The sequence below is a fragment of the Coregonus lavaretus genome, assembly GCF_964263955.1.
Source record: "Coregonus lavaretus genome assembly, chromosome: 37".
Taxonomy (NCBI): domain Eukaryota; kingdom Metazoa; phylum Chordata; class Actinopteri; order Salmoniformes; family Salmonidae; genus Coregonus; species Coregonus lavaretus.
The window spans coordinates 27,398,997-27,421,710 of NC_140024.1; the positions used below are offsets into that span (position 1 = coordinate 27,398,997).

The 22,714-nt window shown below is 43.9% G+C and overlaps 1 pseudogene across 1 annotated transcript in view; it reads left to right on the forward strand.

The window, feature by feature from the left end:
* The window catches only part of LOC311111399 (ADAMTS-like protein 3), an 85,612-nt pseudogene that overhangs the window by 57,071 nt on the left and 5,827 nt on the right, over positions 1 to 22,714 (forward strand). The window contains exons 19-23 of the transcript in view: positions 10,710 to 10,837; positions 12,120 to 12,248; positions 17,895 to 18,110; positions 19,267 to 19,380; positions 21,044 to 21,339. The product of the transcript in view is annotated as an ADAMTS-like protein 3 (transcript). The remainder of the gene's footprint in view (positions 1 to 10,709; positions 10,838 to 12,119; positions 12,249 to 17,894; positions 18,111 to 19,266; positions 19,381 to 21,043; positions 21,340 to 22,714) is intronic.

The following is a 22,714-nucleotide window of genomic DNA, read 5'->3' on the forward strand; positions in this document are numbered from 1 at the left end:
GTCTTGGAACCAACGCAGTGTGATAGCAGGCGACGGGACCGCATGTTGTGTACTGAACCAGGTTTGACCTCTCTAAAGACTTGGATGGATTTGAAGTGGAAATTCAGTAACTCTTACAAGACAATGGAAATTGTTATAAGTAAAACCAACGTGTTTCGGCCTTTAGCCTTCATCAGGGTTTTTCAACAGATTTTCCAAGCCTCATGTTCATTCAATGAGGGGAAAGAAGTTTTGTTTCGGGTTGCTTACCTGCTTTTTAAACCTGTAGTAGAGAAATAAAGACAATGTTTGATGTTTTGTGTTTGATGTCTATTTATGCCACTATGGAGCCAAAGGCACATTTCCACATTTGGACTTACTTGCTTTTGGTGGTGCAATGCGCTGAATGATGGCATGCCATGGCAGTCTATCCTTCATGGAAGCTGCAAAGCCCGTTCTGAGACCAGTGTCTCGCCAGATGTTATCCGTAATGTCTCCTTTGGTCTTCTGGGAGGTCTTCGTCCATGACATGAGGGGGCCCACAGTATAAATTTACTGGCGGCCAGCTCAGGATGTCTGTGAGAATGTCCAGCAAATCTCAGCCTTCTGACCTTTATCTGGACAATCCAGACAATTAAGTTTTATATTCTATTTTATCTATTGATGATGTGTGTTTGTGGTCCAAATGACATCATGTGATCCGATTGGTCAGATGTTGGTTGGACCATGGTATTTGGTCTCATATTCTCACGTTGTGCATATACTGAACATATGTGTTCAAGTCACTTTATATGTGTTCAAGTCACTTTGGATAAAAGCGTTTGCGAAATGACTGTACAGTATTATATAATTATGACCTATCCTGTGCTACTGGCATATCTACTGTATACTGTATATTATAAACTGGGTGGTTCGAGCCCTGAATGCTGATTGGCTGACAACCGTGGTATATCAGACCATATACCACGGGTATGACAAAACATTTATTTTTACTGCTCTAATTACATTGGTAACCAGTTTATAATAGCAATAAGGCACCTCTGGGGTTAGCGGTATATGGCCAATATACCACGGCCAGGGGCTGTATCCAGGCACTTTGCGTTGCGTGGTGCTTAAGAACAGCCCTTAGCCGTGGTATAATGGCCATATACCACACCCCCTCGGGCCTTATTGCTTCATTCTACTGCATGTCTTTAGCAGATTTGACATTATAAGTACAGTAATGGCTTTAGGACCGTTGCTAGCCACAATTCTATTTTCCCAGGGACGTGGTCTGAGAGAGTAAATTTTCCATGCTCCAATGGTTTATACGTTCCCCTCAAGATCCAGCGGCCCAAGTTATAAAGTAGAAAATGATTTTTTTCCCATTTACTACATATAGCAGAGTAAGTAAAATACTTGGATTGTATGAATAAAAGGCCAGACAATATATTAGGCACAGATCTAGGATCAGCTTACCCTCCCTTAAGCCTAACCTTAACCATAATGGGGGGTGGGGGGAGACTCAAAACTGACATTGGATCAGTGTCAAGGGGGCAACTTCAGTCTACTACTGAGTAGAAAGACATCAGTTTGAAGGTTTCCCCCCTAATGGTTATGGTTAGGCTTTGGGGAGGGTAAGCTGATCCTAGATCTGTGCATAAGGGTAACTTCTAGTCTGTGAGTGGTGGCCAAGCAGCAGTCTGATGAAGTGGGATGTGGGTGGGAGTAGCTCTGTGTACATTCCCACGTGCTCTAAATGGGATCTAACAGAGAGCTTATAGCCCTATAGAGATCCATAAACCACTGCATGGCTTTAGCAGCCCCCAGACTCAGCCCTAGCCACACACCCATATACACAGACCCTGTTGTCTGTCCCCAGACCCAGACCCAGATCCTGCCTCTCTCCCCAGCCCCTAACCCCCAACCCCCTGCCCCAGCCAAAAGCCCATACACAGACCATGCCCTTTCCCAGCCATTACCCTCTCCCAACAGCCCTAACCCTATCTCCAGCAACACTCCATACAAACAGTCCCAGTCCCTGTCCACTTCCCCCAACCCCTCTCCCCTCTCCCCCATACCCAAACCCAAACCCCAGCCCCTTTACCCCAGTCTGAAAGGAAGGAGACTTCATGAGACCAAAAACAGTATCTCCCTCTCTCCAGTCCCCACAAGCTGTTTTGACACAAGCTTTCCTCCATGGTGGTTCCAGCGATCTCTTAAATCTCTTATTGGAGTGTTTGAACCTGGGCCGATATTCATAGTGCCTCCATGCAGAAGTGCTGATCTAAGATCAGGTCCTCCCTGTCCATTTAATCATATTCCTTATGATCTAAAATGCTAAACTGATCCTAGATCAGCACTCCTACTCTGAGATGCTTTATGAAAACGGGCCCAGGAATCAAGTAGACATTGTGTTGCTCCTCTGTCGTGGATTGGTGGTGTTTGTTCCAGAGCCAAGGGAAGCTCAGGCAGACTTATTGGCCTGGAGGAATAGCTGAGCGGCCGGAGAGGAAGGACAGCTTAGAGCATGGGAGGAGGACCAGTCGCTTTAGAGAGGAGGAAAAAGACTGGACTGTCCAGAGAGGTAGTTCAGGGTTTATTAGGCCCTCTTACCGAGACAGTGATCTTCCTATAGTGTGTGTGTGTGTGTGTGTGTGTGTGTGTGTGTGTGTGTGTGTGTGTGTGTGTGTGTGTGTGTCTGTGTCTGTGTGTTTTCTGTGCGTGTGTTTAAGTGTGTGTGCGCGTGTGTCTGCCAATCAAATGAGCGGGTGTGTGCATGCATGCAAGGACACGTGTGTGTGCGTTCGCGAGTGTCCGAAACTTTAAAGCACATACGAAACACACCAATCATAATAATCTCCCACTAATCACACAGAGAAACACCTCACAGTAACATGACCCATGCGTCCCGAATGGCACCCTATTCCCTTCGTAGTGCACTACTTTTGACCAGGGCCCATAGGGCAATAGAGTGCCATTTGGGATGCAGACATTAACTCAGTGAAAACATTTGAAAGAGAGGTTCAGCATCATTAAAGGAAATTACAGTGGCTTGCGAAAGTATTCACCCCCCTTGGCATTTTTCCTATTTTCTTGCAACCTGGAATTAAAATAGATTTTTTTGGAGGTTTGTATAATTAGATTTACACAACATGCCTACCACTTTGAAGATGCAAAATATATTTTTTATTGTGAAACAAACAAGAAATAAGACAAAAAAACAGAAAACTTGAGTGTGCATAACTATTCACCCCCCCAAAGTCAATACTTTGTAGAGCCACCTTTTGCAGCAATTACAGCTGCAAGTCTCTTGGGGTATGTCTCTATAAGGTTGGCACATCTAGCCACTGGGATTTTTGCCCATTCTTCAAGGCAAAACTGCTCCAGCTCCTTCAAGTTGGATGGGTTCCGCTGGTGTACAGCAATCTTTAAGTCATACCACAGATTCTCAATTGGATTGAGGTCTGGGATTTGACTAGGCCATTACAAGACATTTAAATGTTTCCCCTTAAACCACTCAAGTGTTGCTTTAGCGGTATGCTTAGGGTCATTGTCCTGCTGGAAGGTGAACCTCCACCCAGTCTCAAATCTCTGGAAGACTGAAACAGGTTTCCCTCAAGAATTTCCCTGTATTTAGCGTCATCCATCATTCCTTCAATTCTGATCTGTTTCCCAGTCCCTGCCATTGAAAAACATCCCCACAGCATGATGCTGGCACCACCATGCTTCACCGTGGGGATGGTGTTCTCGGGGTGATGAGAGGTGTTGGGTTTGCGCTAGACATAGTGTTTTCCTTGATGGCCCAAAAGCTCAATTTTAGTCTCATCTGACCAGAGTACCTCTTCCATATGTTTGGGGAGTCTCCCACATGTCTTTTGGCGAACACCAAACATGTTTGCTTATTTTTTTCTTTAAGCAATGGCTTTTTTCTGGCCACTCTTCTGTAAAGCCCAGCTCTGTGGAGTGTATGGCTTAAAGTGGTCCAATGGACAGATACTCCAATCTCCGCTGTGGAGCTTTGCTGCTCCTTTAGGGTTATCTTTGTTCTCTTTGTTGCCAAATAAAAATCAATTTAAATAATAATAATAATATATAATATAATGACAGGTTGTAATGCAACAAAATAGGAAAAGCGCCAAGGGGGATGAATACTGTCACGGTTTCGGCCGAGGCTGCTCCTCCTCCTTGTTCGGGCAGGCTTCGGCGGTCGTCGTCCCCGGAGTACTAGCTGCCACCGTTCGATGTTTCATGTTTGTTTGGTTTTGTCTGTTTGTACACCTGTCCCTTGTTAGTGTTTGATTTTGTTTCCTATTTAGTTATCGTGTGTTGGGTCAGGTGTTATGTGTGATTGTTATGTCAGCTGTTAGCTGTTGGTGGGTTTTCCTCTCATGTTGTTTGTTTTTTGAGAGTCCGCACTGCGTGCGCGTTTCTACTATTTTACGCACTGTTGTGTGTGTGCGTAATTGTTCATGCCTCCCGGTTGTGTTGGCCAGTTACCTGTTTGGAGTTATATTTTTGGATCACTGAAGTCTGTTGACGAACGCCCTTGTTCCTGCGCTTGATTTCTCGCACCACATCCACACTCAGCATTCTTGACAAATACTTTTGCAAGGCACTGTAGATCTTTAATCGGCTCATTCATTTGATTAGACTAGATTAGGACTTTACCTTTATTTCATATGTTGTAATCAGAAGAAGACAATGACATGGGGAGAGTTTCTGATTTCATGCACTAATAGCATCTGCACACACACACACACACACACAGACAGATGATGCACACACACTATACGCACGCACACACAGACACAACGCACTCACACACTTACATACACACACACACACGTAGCTGTTGTCTTAACCGGGGTATGACCCATCCTGAGAGAGTTTCTCTGTAATAGTTTCATGTCATGTGCGTGCTGAGAGATCATAGGCTGTACAGTTCTAGACTCTGGCCAGAGTCTTTGGCCTTGTGGATGAGATGGTAATCACTAGAAAGCCCTGCTAGAAAGGTCAAGAATGGTGAATTATTTCAAACTAACATGCATTGCCAAGCTATCTGTAGTGTTTCAGTGAATTCTGAAGTATAACATGTTAACATGGATTATGTTATATAACATGTTAACATGAATGATGATGCATAACATGTTAAAATGAATTACGATGTATAACATGTTGACATGAATTCTGATTTATAACATGTTAACATGAATTATGATGTATAACATGTTAAAATGAATTACAATGTATAACATGTTAAAATGAATTATGATATATACAGTGGCGGCTCCTGAAAAAATTCTCAGGGGGGGCAATTTTTCTGATGATTTAGGTGACCTACACACATTTTTAAAAAGATATGTCCAGCAACAACATGAAGACAGGGGCAGCATATAAGTCAATACCAGAAGCATTTATTGACTGATCTCAAAAGTGTTGGCTTACAAAATCAAAATAAGTTATCACAGTAAAAATAATCAAGGGTGTTCTTTCACATTCCTCAACACTGCATAAACAATATGCATTTCCATAAACAAATGAAATATCAGCTGAAAATACAGCATCTTGGTATTTGTTCAGATTGCAGGATCAACAAGAGCTTTTACCACATTTTTTGCCTCATGGTTGAATTGGAAATATGTGCACCTGAGCATAATTCACAACAAGCAAGCAGGAGCTTTTGATAGAGGCTACTGAAAACATTGATGCAAGTTATTGGTAATAAGACATTTTTATAGACTTCCATATTCTGCCCTCTTGTATAGATTTGTGAAAATGAACAGTGATAGACATTTTGCCTGAAAACAGAATTTGAAAGTAATTTCTAGAAAAGGTAAACACAGCTATCTGTATGGCTTTGTAAAAATGAACAACCATATTCTGGCCAATTGTATAGATTTGTAAATATGAACAACCATATTCTGGCCAATTGTATAGATTTGTAAAAATGAACATGAACAGATTTTTTTTTTTTTTACTTTTTTAAAAATGAAAAATAACTATTTTAAATAACATCAACTGTGAACTGATTTGGGCGTGTGTGTGTGTTAAAGAGACAGACAGGGAGGGACAAAGAGAGAGAGAGGCTACATTACTTGTACTGAAACTGTTCTCTTCTCTGTTTCAATACAGCAAAGCGTTCAATGACTTTCTCATTGAAATCAGGCATGCTGAGGACTAGTTCCCTCTCCATGGAAAGCATGGCCAGTGCATTCAGACGTTCCTGGCCCATTGAATTTCGCAGGAATGTCTTAACTCGTGTCAAAGTTGAGAAACATCTCTCAGCTTCAGCTGTTGTCATGGGAGTAGTTATGAGGATGTTCAACAGAGTCACAGTCTCAGAGAACGTCTCCTGGAGGTTGTAGCTCATGAGAACCTGGTACAGTGCCAGTGCACCACAGCATCCCTTGAATTCAGGATTCTCATAGATCAGAGATAGTTCTGTCTTGAGCTTTGCCTTGCTCATCATGGGGTATGCATTCACAGTGGCATTCAGAGCCTCATCAGGAAATGAATGGCAGTACCTTTCAAACATGTCTGCTTGCAGTAAGGTAGCACTCACAAGGTGGCCAGAGAAAGAGAACCTTTCTTTGGTGTGATCCAGGATGGTGTTGCAGACCTCTTCAGACAGCCTCTGCTTCTCCTCTTCTCTCAAAGCTGTTCTGGGTCTTTTGGCTCCTGTTGCTTCTTGCAGCTGCTGTTGAGAGGAGTCCCTGAAGGCAAACAGACCAATGTGTTTGTTGGCTTTGTACAGTATTGTTGTCTATGTGATGCACAGGTATATGCAATGTATCCATGTATAGTACAAATACTTCAGTTCCACTTAAAATGGGCAGGGATGCATAAAGTCTTTAGTGTTTAAGTTAGCCTTTGTGTCTCACATAGCCTGGATGTTCAGCACAGTATACAGTGGTGCTCATAAGCTTATGATCCCATGCTAAAGTTGACTAAAAAGAGGAATAAAAAAGAAAAGAAAATTGGTGTCCTTAAAGGTTGGATTTTCCAACTTTTTTAATTAAGTCATTAAGATCAATTTCCAAAAGATGATTTTTTTATTTTTTTATTCCTCTTTTTAGTCAACTTTAGAATGTGTTCATACACTTATGAGCACCACTGTACAGTACACATACAGTGGGGGAAAAAAGTATTTAGTCAGCCACCAATTGTGCAAGTTCTCCCACTTAAAAAGATGAGAGAGGCCTGTAATTTTCATCATAGGTACACGTCAACTATGACAGACAAAATGAGGAAAAAAAATCCAGAAAATCACATTGTAGGATTTTTAATGAATTTATTTGCAAATTATGGTGGAAAATAAGTATTTGGTCAATAACAAAAGTTTCTCAATACTTTGTTATATACCCTTTGTTGGCAATGACACAGGTCAAACGTTTTCTGTAAGTCTTCACAACGTTTTCACACACTGTTGCTGGTATTTTGGCCCATTCCTCCATGCAGATCTCCTCTAGAGCAGTGATGTTTTGGGGCTGTCGCTGGGCAACACAGACTTTCAACTCCCTCCAAAGATTTTCTATGGGGTTAAGATCTGGAGACTGGCTAGGCCACTCCAGGACCTTGAAATGCTTCTTACGAAGCCACTCCTTCGTTGCCCGGGCGGTGTGTTTGGGATCATTGTCATGCTGAAAGACCCAGCCACGTTTCATCTTCAATGCCCTTGCTGATGGAAGGAGGTTTTCACTCAAAATCTCACGATACATGGCCCCATTCATTCTTTCCTTTACACGGATCAGTCGTCCTGGTCCCTTTGCAGAAAAACAGCCCCAAAACATGATGTTTCCACCCCCATGCTTCACAGTAGGTATGGTGTTCTTTGGATGCAACTCAGCATTCTTTGTCCTCCAAACACGACGAGTTGAGTTTTTACCAAAAAGTTATATTTTGGTTTCATCTGACCATATGACATTCTCCCAATCCTCTTCTGGATCATCCAAATGCACTCTAGCAAACTTCAGACGGGCCTGGACAAGTACTGGCTTAAGCAAGGGGACACGTCTGGCACTGCAGGATTTAAGTCCCTGGCGGCGTAGTGTGTTACTGATGGTAGGCTTTGTTACTTTGGTCCCAGCTCTCTGCAGGTCATTCACTAGGTTCCCCCGTGTGGTTCTGGGATTTTTGCTCACCGTTCTTGTGATAATTTTGACCCCACGGGGTGAGATCTTGCGTGGAGCCCCAGATCGAGGGAGATTATCAGTGGTCTTGTATGTCTTCCATTTCCTAATAATTGCTCCCACAGTTGATTTCTTCAAACCAAGCTGCTTACCTATTGCAGATTCAGTCTTTCCAGCCTGGTGCATGTCTACAATTTTGTTTCTGGTGTCCTTTGACAGCTCTTTGGTCTTGGCCATAGTGGAGTTTGGAGTGTGACTGTTTGAGGTTGTGGACAGGTGTCTTTTATACTGATAACAAGCTCAAACAGGTGCCATTAATACAGGTAACGAGTGGAGGACAGAGGAGCCTCTTAAAGAAGAAGTTACAGGTCTGTGAGAGCCAGAAATCTTGCTTGTTTGTAGGTGACCAAATACTTATTTTCCACTATAATTTGCTAATAAATTCATAAAAAATCCTACAATGTGATTTTCTGGATTTTTTTCCCTAATTTTGTCTGTCATAGTTGACGTGTACCTATGATGAAAATTACAGGCCTCATCTTTTTAAGTGGGAGAACTTGCACAATTGGTGGTTGACTAAATACTTTTTTTCCCCACTGTAGTATATAAAATAAGATAGATTACACCACTGGCCATATATAATGAGAATAATGTAATTTCAAACACAAATGCAGTCTCCTTTCATGCATACATTTTCAAATAAAGCTCTGCTTTGAGAAAGATCGAATGATATTGTTTAATCTTACCTTATGGCCTGCACACTGCTTGTGAAGCTGTCGAGGGCACGTTTGATAAAGACAGCATCGATGTCCTTCTTCTGTAGCTTCTGGTACAGAATGTCGACGTGGGGCATGATTTTGTGAAAAAGCCGCAGGAAAAAAATAAAATCTTCATCATGTAGCATCCTCACGTAGCCAGATGCCTCTCTCACGGTGGGCTGGTCAAATGAACCCAATGAACCCGTCCGAATGGCTTCAAAACATTCTATGAGGTCGTCTCGATTCTCGTAGACAGTGTTCACGACTCTGCTTAGTAGAAACCTGTTGAATTATTAAATTTGGTCTGGGAGGTCCTAATTGTTTCGTTGCCAATTTATCTTGATTTGTTCGCCGACAAAAAGGAACTTCTTTCAAAGAGACAATCGAGTTGCACTGAAGGCTAGCCATTTTGACAGTAGTAGTGAATTGATTGATGAGGCTACCCGCTCTTTTCTTAGTTACGTTCATGGTTATGTTACGTATGACGAAAGCGCGTAAGTGCAAGCCCTCAGAAACCCATAGAGATTGTATTGAAAGCTCTGATATTTGAAAAAAATTGATTTTACATTAGAGGCTATGAGAGACTTCTGGGCGATTTTCAACCTGACTGAAATCGCCCCAAAACGGGCGGGGACATTTGAAGCACGACTTTAGCCTGATTGGACATTTAGTGGCAGATCAGACGTCTAGATTAGAACACTGATAACTACTGTTGCCGTGATATAATTGATTAGAAAAAAAATCCCTTCCTTTTCCCGTTTGGCAGTGCGTCGCCCATATCGCCCTAATGAACACACCGCCCCTGGATATATACCATGTGAAGCTGCAAAGCTCCACAGCGGAGATTGGAGTATCTGTCCATAGGACCACCTTAAGCCGTACACTCCACATAGCTGGACTTTACGGAAGAGTGGCCAGAAAAAAGCCATTGCTTAAAGAAAGAAATAAGCAAACACGTTGGTGTTCGCCAAAAGGCATGTGAGAGACTCCCCAAACATATGAAAGAGGTACTCTGGTCAGATGAGACTAAAATTGAGCTTTTTGGCCATCAAGGAAAACGCTATGTCTGGCGCAAACCCAACACCTCTCAACACCCCGAGAACACCATCCCCACAGTGAAGCATGGTGGTGGCAGCATCATGCTGTGGGTTTGTTTTTCATCGGCAGGGACTGGGAAACTGGTCAGAATTGAAGGAATGATCGATGGCGCTAAATACAGGGAAATTCTTGAGGGAAGCCTGTTTCAGGCTTCCAGAGATTTGAGACTGGGACGGAGGTTCACCTTCCAGCAGGACAATGACCCTTAAGTATACTGCTAAAGCAACACTTGAGTGGTTTAAGGGGAAACATTTAAATGTATTGGAATGGCCTAGCCAAAGCCCAGACCTCAATCCAATTGAGAATCTGTGGTATGACTTAAAGATTGCTGTACACCAGCGGAACCCATCCAACTTGAAGGAGCTGGGGCAGTTTTGCCTTGAAGAATGAGCAAAAATCCCAGTGGCTAGATGTGCCAAGCTTATAGAGACATACCCCAAGAGACTTGCAGCTGTAATTGCTGCAAAAGGTGGCTCTACAAAGTATCGACTTTGGGGGGGGGGTGATTAGTTATGCACGCTCAAGTTTTCTGTTCTTTTGTCTTATTTCTTGTTTGTTTCACACCCCAAAAATATATTGCATCTTCAAAGTGGTAGGCATGTTGTGTAAATCAAATGATACAACCCCCCCCAAAAATCAATTTTAATTCCAGATTGTAAGGCAACAAAATAGGAAAAATGCCAAGGGGGGTGAATACTTTCGCAAGCCACTGCAGTAATGACTGTGGGGGAGATACATGTCTTGTGTTCCTTTGCTGCTGCAGGGTACACTGGGATATCTCTGGAGGACTGCATATCTCTAGTCCTGGGCCGGAGGACAGAGGAGTGTACAGGTGCACAGCCTCAAACACCCACGGTTCAGACTCAGAGACTACACAGCTGCTGTTAGCTGGTGAGTATCCTGTCACCTGGGTTGTATATGGGTGGCAGGTAGCCTAGCAGTTAGAGCGTTGGGCCAGGTAACCAAAAGGTCGCTGGTTTGAATACCCGAGCCGACAAGGTAAAAATCTGTCGATGTGCCCTTGAGCAAGACACTTAACCCTAATTTGCTATAGGTGCGCCATACTACTATGGCTGGCCCTGTAAAACAACATGTTTCACTGCACCTATCCGGTGTATGTGACAATACAACATCTTATTATATTAATTAGTGCACCCCTAGCCCCAAGGTTCGCCAAAGTATACGTTGTCTTGTCTTTGTCGTCCCAACGCAAATGGCGTAGTCGGCAATACTAGCAAGTTACATTAAACATCCTCCATTCAGGCTGCAAAGGCATCGGTTTGCTCCTTAACTAGCTTCATTGTAAATAAGAATGTATTCTTAACTGACTTGCTGTCACGTTCGTTTAAAGAAGGGTCGGACCAAGGCGCAGCGTGATATGCGTACATGTTTATTAACGATAAACACACGACAAAACAACAAAGGAAACGAAACGTGAAGTCCAAAGGTACAACACAACAAACCTTACACGGAACAAGAACCCACAACTAGACAGTGCCAAAAGGCTGCCTAAGTATGATTCCCAATCAGAGACAACGAGCGACAGCTGCCTCTGATTGGGAACCACACCGGCCAACCTAGAAATACAAATCTAGAATATTCACACCCTGACCAAACTAGCTAGAGTTCTGTAGGCGTGACACTTGCCTAGTTAAATAAAGGTTAAATAATAATAAAAATATGGCGTGCAGCCGGAAAACAAAGGGGGAAATTATACGTACTGTCTTAATAAAACATAATTTCCACCACCATGCTAGTTACAGCGTTCAGCCAATCATTTGCACCAGTCTGTTGTTTATCCCTGCTGAACACAATGTCCAGAAGTAGCTAGCCATCCTAGCATGGTGGTGGAATGTGGTGTTTTATTATTTTCTGACAGCCCCTCATTTAGTTCCTAGTGAATACGACCATGTCCCAGGTCTGACAATGAGGAAATTCTTATGTATTCATAGTATGTACACTATTTATAAATCGTTTATTAATACTTATTCATGAAAGTTATTATAAAATGTTTCTCAGCCCAGAGACACAAATAAAGTGCAAATGGTAATTTATATATATTTTTAAACACATTCTCATTTACAGCAATGACCTGGGGAATAGTTACAGGGGAGGGGAGGGGGGATAAATGAGCCACTTGGAAACATTTGTAGTTGTTGTCTGTTTTTCTCAGAGCCTCCTGTGATAGCTGTGTCGTGGAGGAACGTATCGGACCAGGGGGTCCCCAGTCTGAGGGCTGTGGTGGGGGGACGGGTCAGCCTACGCCCTGGGGCTAGCCTAACTCTAGACTGCCCTGTCACAGGTAGGTCTCACCATAGCAATTAAATCCCTTGCACTCTTAGAAAAAAAGGGTTCCTAATGGGTTCTACGGCTGTCCCCATAGGAGAACCATTTTTGGTTCCAGGTACAACTCTTTTGGGTTCCATGTAGACCCTCTGTGTAAAATGTTCTACATGGAAATCAAAAGGGTTCTACCTGAAACCAAAAAGCGTTCTTCAAAGGGTTCTCCTATGGGGTTAGGGTTAGATGTTCTACATGGAACTGAAAAGGGTTATACCTGGAACCAAAAGGGTTCTTCAAAGGGTTATCCTATGTGGACAGCCAAAGAACCCTTTTAGGTTCTAGGTATCACCTTTTTTTCTAAGAGTGTGGAGTGGATCATGCCATAGTGATTATAATTCTGTGGATCTCATCTGGACAGACAGTCCCTCCATTTTGTGGCTCACATTGTCAAGTTACAAAATGATCTACCTTGTGTTTAAATTGAATTTCAAGCAATAATTGATATCTGGTGTAAGGTAGCATATTTTGTCAGACATTATAAAGCTTCAAAGGTGACCCAGTAGTAAAGCAAATTCATGTGATAAGGTACATCTATCCTATAAGGTAGCACATTCTGGTAGACATGATCAAGTTATGAAGTGGACTTAACAATAACTTGTATCTATACAGCATATCTATAGTGAAAATAGTAGGATATTTTGACCACACTGGTCTTTATCAGTTCTAGTTTTGGCTGCTCTTTGGCAGTAATATACTGTGGTTAACACAAATGAATATCAGCCTTGTCCTACTACGATCCAATACGCTAAAATGGGTTTTATATATCATATGGTTATGTGGCGGATCATAGCTACAGTGTAGACACACTGAAAGACACAGTTAGCTGAAAAGTGAATGGTGTGGAAAGCCACCATGCCAGTCAGGGCTCTAGCGGTCGACACATGGATTTAAACTTACTAGTTCAGTTACAGCTGTAATCATGTGTATAAAATGAGAGCAGAGCTTTGATTGCTAAGTCATGCTTTGTGACAAGGCTTGGCAGTTGGCTACAGCATTCCAGGATTACACCATCGTGCAATTTGTTGTTGAAAATTATCTGTTTTATAATTATTAGCTAGAGAGGTTTGTAATGTATGTCGTTAAGTGGTATTAGACCAGAGCCCTATCTGACACCCTATTCCCCATATAGGGCATTACTTTCGAACCCATATAGGGCACTACTTTCGAACCCATATAGGGCACTACTTTCGACCACAGCTCTATCTGACACCCACATAGGGCTGTAGTGCACTATGGGACATTGGGGGATAGGCCAGGGTGTTATTTGAGACAGCCAATAACCTTGATCAACCACACAATAGTTATTGGGTTGAATCCTCCCGGGTTGCCTCCTAAATGGCACCCTATTCCCTTTATAGTGCACTACCTTTGACCAGGGCCTATAGGGTAGCGCACTGTATAAAGCATAGGGTGCCATTTGGAAAGTGTCCTCAGCCTCATCATCACCTTAGTGAGAACCGCCTGAGATGAAAGGACATGTTATTTAAGTCTAATTTGTTTTGGCCTTACACCTATACAAAAAAACACACACACACACACACACACACACACACACACACACACACACAAAATACACACACACAGCTGCTTTAATCACCCAGTGATTGAATGGGATGAGCGAGGGGGTGGTGGTGTGTGTGTGTGTGTGTGTTTTTGTAAAGGTATAAGGCCAAAACAAATTAGACTTAAATAACATGTCATTTAATCTCAGTGAGAGGAGAAAGGATAAGGGAGAAGTGGAGAGAGAGACGAGGGGAGAGAAAGAGAGAAACGAGGGGAGAGAAAGAGAGAGATGAGGGGAGAGAAAGAGAGAGACGAGGGGAGAGAAAGAGAGAGACGAGGGGAGAGAAAGAGAGAGACAAGGGGAGAAAAAGAGAGAGACGAGGGGAGAGAAAGAGAGAGACGAGGGGAGAGAAAGAGAGAGACGAGGGGAGAGAAAGAGAGAGACGAGGGGAGAGAAAGAGAGAGACGAGGGGAGAGAAAGAGAGAGACGAGGGGAGAGAAAGAGAGAGACGAGGGGAGAGAAAGAGAGAGAGACGAGGGGAGAGAAAGAGAGAGAGACGAGGGGAGAGAAAGAGAGAGAGACGAGGGGAGAAAAAGAGAGAGAGACGAGGGGAGAGAAAGAGAGAGACGAGGGGAGAGAAAGAGAGAGACGAGGGGAGAGAAAGAGAGAGACGAGGGGAGAAGAAGAGAGAGAGACGAGGGGAGAGAAAGAGAGAGACGAGGGGAGAGAAAGAGAGAGACGAGGGGAGAGAAAGAGAAAGAGAGAGAGACGAGGGGAGAGAAAGAGAGAGAGACGAGGGGAGAGAAAGAGAGAGAGACGAGGGGAGAGAAAGAGAGAGACGAGGGGAGAGAAAGAGAGAGACGAGTGGAGAGAAAGAGAGAGACGAGGGGAGAGAAAGAGAGAGACGAGGGGAGAAAAAGAGAGAGAGACGAGGGGAGAGAAAGAGAGAGACGAGGGGAGAAAAAGAGAGAGACGAGGGGAGAGAAAGAGAGAGACGAGGGGAGAGAAAGAGAGAGACGAGGGGAGAGAAAGAGAGAGAGACGATGGGAGAGAAAGAGAGAGACGAGGGGAGAAAAAGAGAGACGAGGGGAGAGAAAGAGAGAGAGACGAGGGGAGAGAAAGAGAGAGACGAGGGGAGAGAAAGAGAGAGAGACGATGGGAGAGAAAGAGAGAGACGAGGGGAGAAAAAGAGAGACGAGGGGAGAGAAAGAGAGAGAGACGAGGGGAGAGAAAGAGAGAGAGACGAGGGGAGAGAAAGAGAGAGACGAGGGGAGAGAAAGAGAGAGACGAGGGGAGAGAAAGAGAGAGAGACGAGGGGAGAGAAAGAGAGAGACGAGGGGAGAGAAAGAGAGAGACGAGGGGAGAGAAAGAGAGAGACGAGGGGAGAGAAAGAGAGAGACGAGGGGAGAGAAAGAGAGAGACGAGGGGAGAGAAAGAGAGAGACGAGGGGAGAGAGAGAGAGACGAGGGGAGAGAAAGAGAGAGACGAGGGGAGAGAAAGAGAGAGACGAGGGGAGAGAAAGAGAGAGACGAGGGGAGAGAAAGAGAGAGACGAGGGGAGAGAAAGAGAGAGAGACGAGGGGAGAGAAAGAGAGAGAGACGAGGGGAGAGAAAGAGAGAGACGAGTGGAGAGAAAGAGAGAGACGAGGGGAGAGAAAGAGAGAGAGACGAGGGGAGAGAAAGAGAGAGAGACGAGGGAAGAGAAAGAGAGAGACGAGGGGAGAGAAAGAGAGAGACGAGGGGAGAGAAAGAGAGAGACGAGGGGAGAGAAAGAGAGAGAGACGAGGGGAGAGAAAGAGAGAGAGACGAGGGAGAGAAAGAGAGAGAGACGAGGGGAGAGAAAGAGAGAGAGACGAGGGGAGAGAAAGAGAGAGAGACGAGGGGAGAGAAAGAGAGAGAGACGAGGGGAGAGAAAGAGAGAGAGACGAGGGGAGAGAACGATAGAGAGACGAGGGGAGAGAAAGAGAGAGAGAGAAAGGTATTTGAGGCAATGTAAAGAGATACTGTCTTTTATGTGTTACTTTGGGTTGTGAAGAGATGTCTTGTCTGGCAGCAATTGGCTTCCCTCCAAGACATACACACACACGCACACACACACGCACACACACACACATACACACAGACACAGACACATGGAAAGACACTCTCTCTCACACTGACACCTGTAGGATCCTGAGCTGATATATCTCATAAACAAAAAATCATTTAATCTGTATCAGAGAGGTCAGAGAGATCCGGAGAAACAATCACTGGACCTTCACACACACCATTTCACCATGTCAGTATATTCAATAATTGGATTCATCTCCAGTGAGTTTTGTGTACACGCATTTCTCAGCAGAAATAACACATATGTCTATGTATGCTGATAATTATACAATGGGTGGGTGTAAACCGCATTCCAGCCAGTGTCTATTCCACAAGTTACCACCGGCTAAGGCTATGACGTTGAAATGCCTATTCACTGTTCCATCTCACTGCGCAATCCACTGTCTCATCAGGCCAACCAGGCAATTTATAAACTCTATCTCCACTGTAAAAAGCATCTAGACATTATCTGCCCTTTCTTTTAGACTAGCAATATATCCTGCCAATATATCCTGCAAACACCTGCTTCTCAGGCATTATCACTTAAATGACAGCCAGTACGTGGTATTGGTTAGTTAGTTGAATGGAGGTGATACAACAGCACCCTCCTGTGGTAGAGTTCATTCTCAACACATAATAATAATAATAATAATAATAATAATAATAATAATAATAATAATAATAATAATAATAATAACCAGAAGAGGTCACTGGAGCAGATATGAGGTACTGATCAGTGGAGGCTGGTGGGAGCAGCTATAGGAGTACAGGCTCATAGTAATGGCTTGAATGGAATAAATGGAACGGTATCAAACATACGGACATTCCATTCCCGCCATTACAATGATCCCATCTCCCTATAGCTCTTCCCACTAGCCTGCACTGTTACTGATACATTGCAGATGTACTTACCACAAATGCCTATTACCACAAGTTCGTCGTATTGTACAATGCTCTCCTTTTCACATTTTTTGTATTGTCATTAGCACAGTATACATGATCCCAATTCTAGCTCCAAGACGGCGGCAATTAAAAAAAATAAAAAAAAGTATATTGTGCTTATTTACTGGCACATTGAACCATGTCACGCGTCGTATTTTAAGAACTATGTGGGTAGTCCTAAAAACAATGACGTCATATCTGAATTCCTCCATCTTTATGCACATTCACCATTGAAATGGAATTGACCCCCATCCCTAGTTCATAGATTGACTATGTGAGACAATACAGAATGAGCTTGTCTAGTAACAGTCTGGCTGTGGCTGCTCAGACCCCATAGAAATATGTTTGAAAAACTGTAGCCAGGTACAAGCCAACATGCTGTTCAGGGCCGCATCCCACATGGCACTCTATTCTCTATATAGTGCACTAATTTTGACCAGGGCCCATAAAGAAATAGTGCACTGCATAAGGAATAGGGTGCCATTTGGGACTGTATGTGTGTGTCTGAAGGGAGTTGGCAGGACGTAAGGATTGGCATCCAGTGCTCTGATTTGTCCCTGTAATCTGTAATAACCAGTCTCAAGTACTCTAATCAGTCTCTCTGTCACGAGGGCGTTTATCTATGTTGGATGTTCTATGTGTGTTTTTGTATTTGTTTAAAGTGAAGTATTCTGTGAATTGTGGGATGTCTCAATCAGTTATTCTCAGTCTTGTGTCTCTTACACTATCTCACTATCTCTCTCTCTCTCCTCTCTCTCTCTCTCTCACTCTCACTATCTCTCTCTCTCTCTCTCTCTCTCTCTCTCTCTCTCTCTCTCTCTCTCTCTCTCTCTCTCTCTCTCTCTCTCCTCTCTCTCTCTCTCTCTCTCTCTCTCTCTCTCTCTCTCTCTCTCTCTCTCTCTCTCTCTCTCTCTCTCTCTCTCTCTCTCTCTCTCTGCCTCTCTTCTTTCTCGCACTCATTCTCTTTTTCTTCCTGTCCCATCTCTCTCTGTTCCTGTTTCTCTTCCCCTCCCTCCCTCCCTCCCTCCTTCCCACTTTTCTATCCCTCTCCTCTCCCCTCTCTCTCTACCAGGTGTGCCTCAGCCCACAGTAACTTGGCAGAGGAAGGAGGGTGTGTTAGATGCCAGCGTGGCGGTACCCCTGCCCTCTGGTTCTCTGTGGCTCCAAAACGTTACTCTCCAGAGCCAAGGCACCTACTCGTGTGTCACTGCCAACCCCATAGGAAAATACACCGCTTCTACTGTTCTCCATGTCACCGGTGGGTTCACACACACACACACACACACATGTGAGCGTGCATATACACACACAAGTGTAAATGCACACACACAAGCGTGCGTAGTGCATACACAGATTGACACACAAGTGCTCTGGCAGCCCGCACAAACACACACGCATACGCATACGCACACACACACACACACACACACACACACACACACACACACACACACACACACACACACACACACACACAGCTGAAGTATATGGCTGGCGCTGTGCTAGCTATCAGGGTGGTAAATCCATCTCCTCTCAAATGTTAATCACACCTCATTATGGAACACACACACAAACACACACACACACACACACACACACACACACGCTACTCTGACCAAACCAGGGTGTCCAAGAACCTGGTCTAATACTATTTGTCTAACACTCAGACATTCGTAGTTACTATTTGTCTAACACTCAGACATTCGTAGTCCATGCTCTGTATTCGGTACCATGGACTACATTACTCCTTGTCCATGTTGTCTGTTACTCTGGAACATATCCTAACCTACTGTAAACCTTCACACAACATGATGATAACCTACTGTAAACCTCCACACAACATGGTGATAACCTACTGTAAACCTCCATACAACGTTTTGATAACCTACTGTAAACCTAATGTAAAATGTAAATGTAAAATGTAAACCTTCACACAACATGATGATAACCTACTGTAAACCTTCACACAACATGATGATAACCTACTGTAAACCTCCATACAACGTGATGATAACCTACTGTAAACCTCCATACAACATGATGATAACCTGCTGTAAACCTCCATACAACATGATGATAACCTGCTGTAAACCTCCACACAACGTGATGATACGTTGAATCTTACCAGGATTAATACAGAAACTAGATGAATCAAACTATGACAACACTTGGAGCCTGTCCTGAAGGCCCTAGTTAGAACATGGTAGGGGAGGAGGAGGACAGAAACATTCTGGCATATTGTTTAGATTTTACTGTGGATTTCACTTTTCTTGCCCCAGAACTGTAGGTTCATGAAACTATTGGTTCACACGTATTTGGACTTGAATGAATGGATGAATGAATGATTGATTGATGGATGGATTTATTAATTGATTGATGGATTGATTGATTGACAGGACTAACTCTAGGTCCAACTCCAGGTCCAGCTCACGACCCAACTCCAGCCAGAGGGTCTACAGTGTCCCTGCAGTCCAAGGAGCTGAGCAGGAGGAGAGTCCTCATGGCTTCACGCATGGGAACCACTGTGACCATCAGACCTGGAGAGATCTTACGCATAGGTACTGTACAGTCGTGGTCAAAAGTTTTGAGAATGACACAAATACTAATTTTCACAAAGTCTGCTGCCTCAGTTTTGATGATGGCAATTTGCATGTACTCCAGAATGTCATGAAGAGTGATCAGATTAATTGCAATAATTGCAAAGTCCCTCTTTGCCATGAATATGAACTTAATCCCCAAAAAACATTTCCACTGCATTTCAGCCCTGCCACAAAAGGACCAGCTGACATCATGTCAGTGATTCTCTCGTTAACACATGTGAGAGTGTTGACGAGGACAAGGCTGGAGATCACTCTGTCATGCTGGTTGAGTTAGAATAACAGACTGGAAGCTGAGGGTGGTGCTTGAAATCATTGTTCTTCCTTTGTTAACCATGGTTACCTGCAAGTAAACACGTGCCGTCATCATTGCTTTGCACAAAAAGGGCTTCACAGGCAAGGATTTGCTGTTAGTAAGATTGCACCTAAATCAACCATTTATCGGATCATCAAGAACTTCAAGGAGAGAGGTTCAATTGTTGTGAAGAAGACGTCAGGGCGCCCAAGAAAGTCCAGCAAGCGCCAGGACCTTCTCCTAAAGTTGATTCAGCTGCGGGATCGGGGCACCACCAGTGCAGAGCTTGCTCAGGAATGGCAGCAGGCAGGTGTGAGTGCATCTGCACGCACAGTGAGGCGAATACTTTTGGAGGATGGCCTGGTGTCAAGAAGGGCAGCAAAGAAGCCACTTCTCTCCAGGAAAAACATCAGGGACAGACTGATATTCTGCAAAAGGTACAGGGATTGGACTGCTGAGGACTGGGGTAAAGTCATTTTCTCTGATGAATCCACTTTCCGATTGTTTGGGGCATCCGGAAAACACCTTGTCCGGAGAAGACAAGGTGAGCGCTACCATCAGTCCTGTGTCATGCCAACAGTAAAGCATCCTGAGACCATTAATGTATGGGGTTGCTTCTCAGCCAAGGGAGTGGGCTCACTCACAATTTTGCCTAAGAACACAGCCATGAATAAAGAATGGTACCAACACATCCTACGAGAGCAACTTCTTCCAACCATCCAAGAACAGTTTGGTGATGACCATTGCCTTTTCCAGCATGATAGTTATCACTTTTGCCTTATGGCAAGGTGCTCCAAGTGGCTCTGGGAACAAAACATTGACATTTTGGGTCCATGGCCGGGAAACTCCCCAGACCTTAATCCCATTGAGAACTTGTGGTCGATCCTCAAGAGGCGGGTGGACAAACAAAAACCCACAAATTCTGACAAACTCCAAGAATTTATTATGCAAGAATGGGCTGCCATCAGTCAGGATGTGGCCCAGAAGTTAATTGACAGCATGCCAGGGCGGATAGCAGAGGTCTTGAAAAAGAAGGGTCAACACTGCAAATATTGACTCTTTGCATAAACTTAATGTAATTGTCAATAAAAGCCTTTGACACTTATGGAATGCTTGTAATTATACTTCAGTATACCATAGTAACATCTGACAAAAATATCTCATAACACTGAAGCAGCGAACTTTGTGAAGACCAATACTTGTGTCATTCTCAACACTTTTGACCATGACTGTACACACACACACACTTACACACAATGGCATATACGTAAGTATGAATGAACGCACACACACACACACAATGACCAATGGCCTCCCTCTCTCCTTCAGGATGCCCAGTGGTTCCAGACCATAGAGGGCCTGTCCGTTGGGACTACCAGAACCACACTCTGAAGGAGTCCACCTGGACCGGACCAGACCTGGCCCCAGGACAGAGTCTGGGTCCTGGGCAGGATCAGAGTCTGGGTCCTGGTCTGGTTCTGGGTCTTCAGTACCGTATACTGGTGGGAGGTCGTGTCTGGAGGTGAACACTGTGCAGGGAAGGTTCTCTGGACGCTACCGATGCCAAACCCCCATCCACGACAACACACAGCTACTGTCTGCTTGGATCCACGTCCATGCTGAAGGTGTGTGTGTGTGTGTGTGTGTGTGTGTGTGTGTGTGTGTGTGTGTGTGTGTGTGTGTGTGTGTGTGTGTGTGTGTGTGTGTGTGTGTGTGTGTGTGTGTGTGTGTGTGTGTATGTGTATGTATGTGTGTATGTGTGTGTGTGCTAATGTGTATGTGTGTGTATGTGTATATGTATGTATGTGTGTGTATGTATGTTGTGTGTGCTAATGTGTATGTGTGTGTATGTGTATATGTATGTATGTGTGTGTGTGTATGTGTGTATATATGCGTGCGTGCCTGCGTGTGCGGTTTACGCACAACTTTCTGCTGCACATAATAATAACATTTAATGAGACCCACTCCACAAACTTCTGATAACCTTCCATGTAATTCATGTAATTACAGGTACAGTTGAAGTCGGAAGTTTACATACACTTAGGTTGGAGTCATTAAACTCGTTTCTCAACCACTCCACACATTTCTTGTTAACAAACTATAGTTTGGCAAGTCGGTTAGGACATCTACTTTGTGCATGACACAAGTCATTTTTCCAACAATTGTTTACAGACAGATTATTTCACTTATAATTCACTGTATCACAATTCCAGTGGGTCAGAAGTTTACATACATTAAGTTGACTGTGCCTTTAAACAGCTTGGAAAATTCCAGAAAATGATATCATGGCTTTAGAAGCTTCTGATAGGCTAATTGACATCATTTGAGTCAATTGGAGGTGTACCTGTGGATGTAGTTCAAGGCCTACCTTCAAACTCAGTGCCTCTTTGCTTGACATCATGGAAAAATCAAAAGAAATCAGCCAAGACCTCAGGAAAAAATCCTGGTTCATCCTTGGGAGCAATTTCCAAACGCCTGAAGGTACCACGTTCATCTGTACAACAATAGTATGCAAGTATAAACACCATGGGACCACGCAGCCATCATACCGCTCAGGAAGGAGACGCGTTCTGTCTCCTAGAGATGAACGTACTTTGGTGCGAAAAGTGCAAATCAATCCCAGAACAACAGCAAAGGACCTTGTGAAGATGCTGGATGAAACAGGTACAAAAGTATCTATATCCACAGTAAAATTAGTCCTATATCGACATAACCTGAAAGGCCGCTCAGCAAGGAAAAGCCACTGCTCCCAAAACCGCCATAAAAAAGCCAGACTACGGTTTGCAACTGCACATGGGGACAAAGACCGTACTTTTTGGAGAAATGTCCTCTGGTCTGATGAAACAAAAATAGAACTGTTTTGCCATAATGACCATCGTTATGTTTGGAGGAAAAAGGGGGTTGCTTGCAAGCCGAAGAACACCATCCCAACCGTGAAGCGCGGGGGTGGCAGCATCATGCTGTGGGGGGGTGCTTTGCTGCAGGAGGGACTGGTGCACT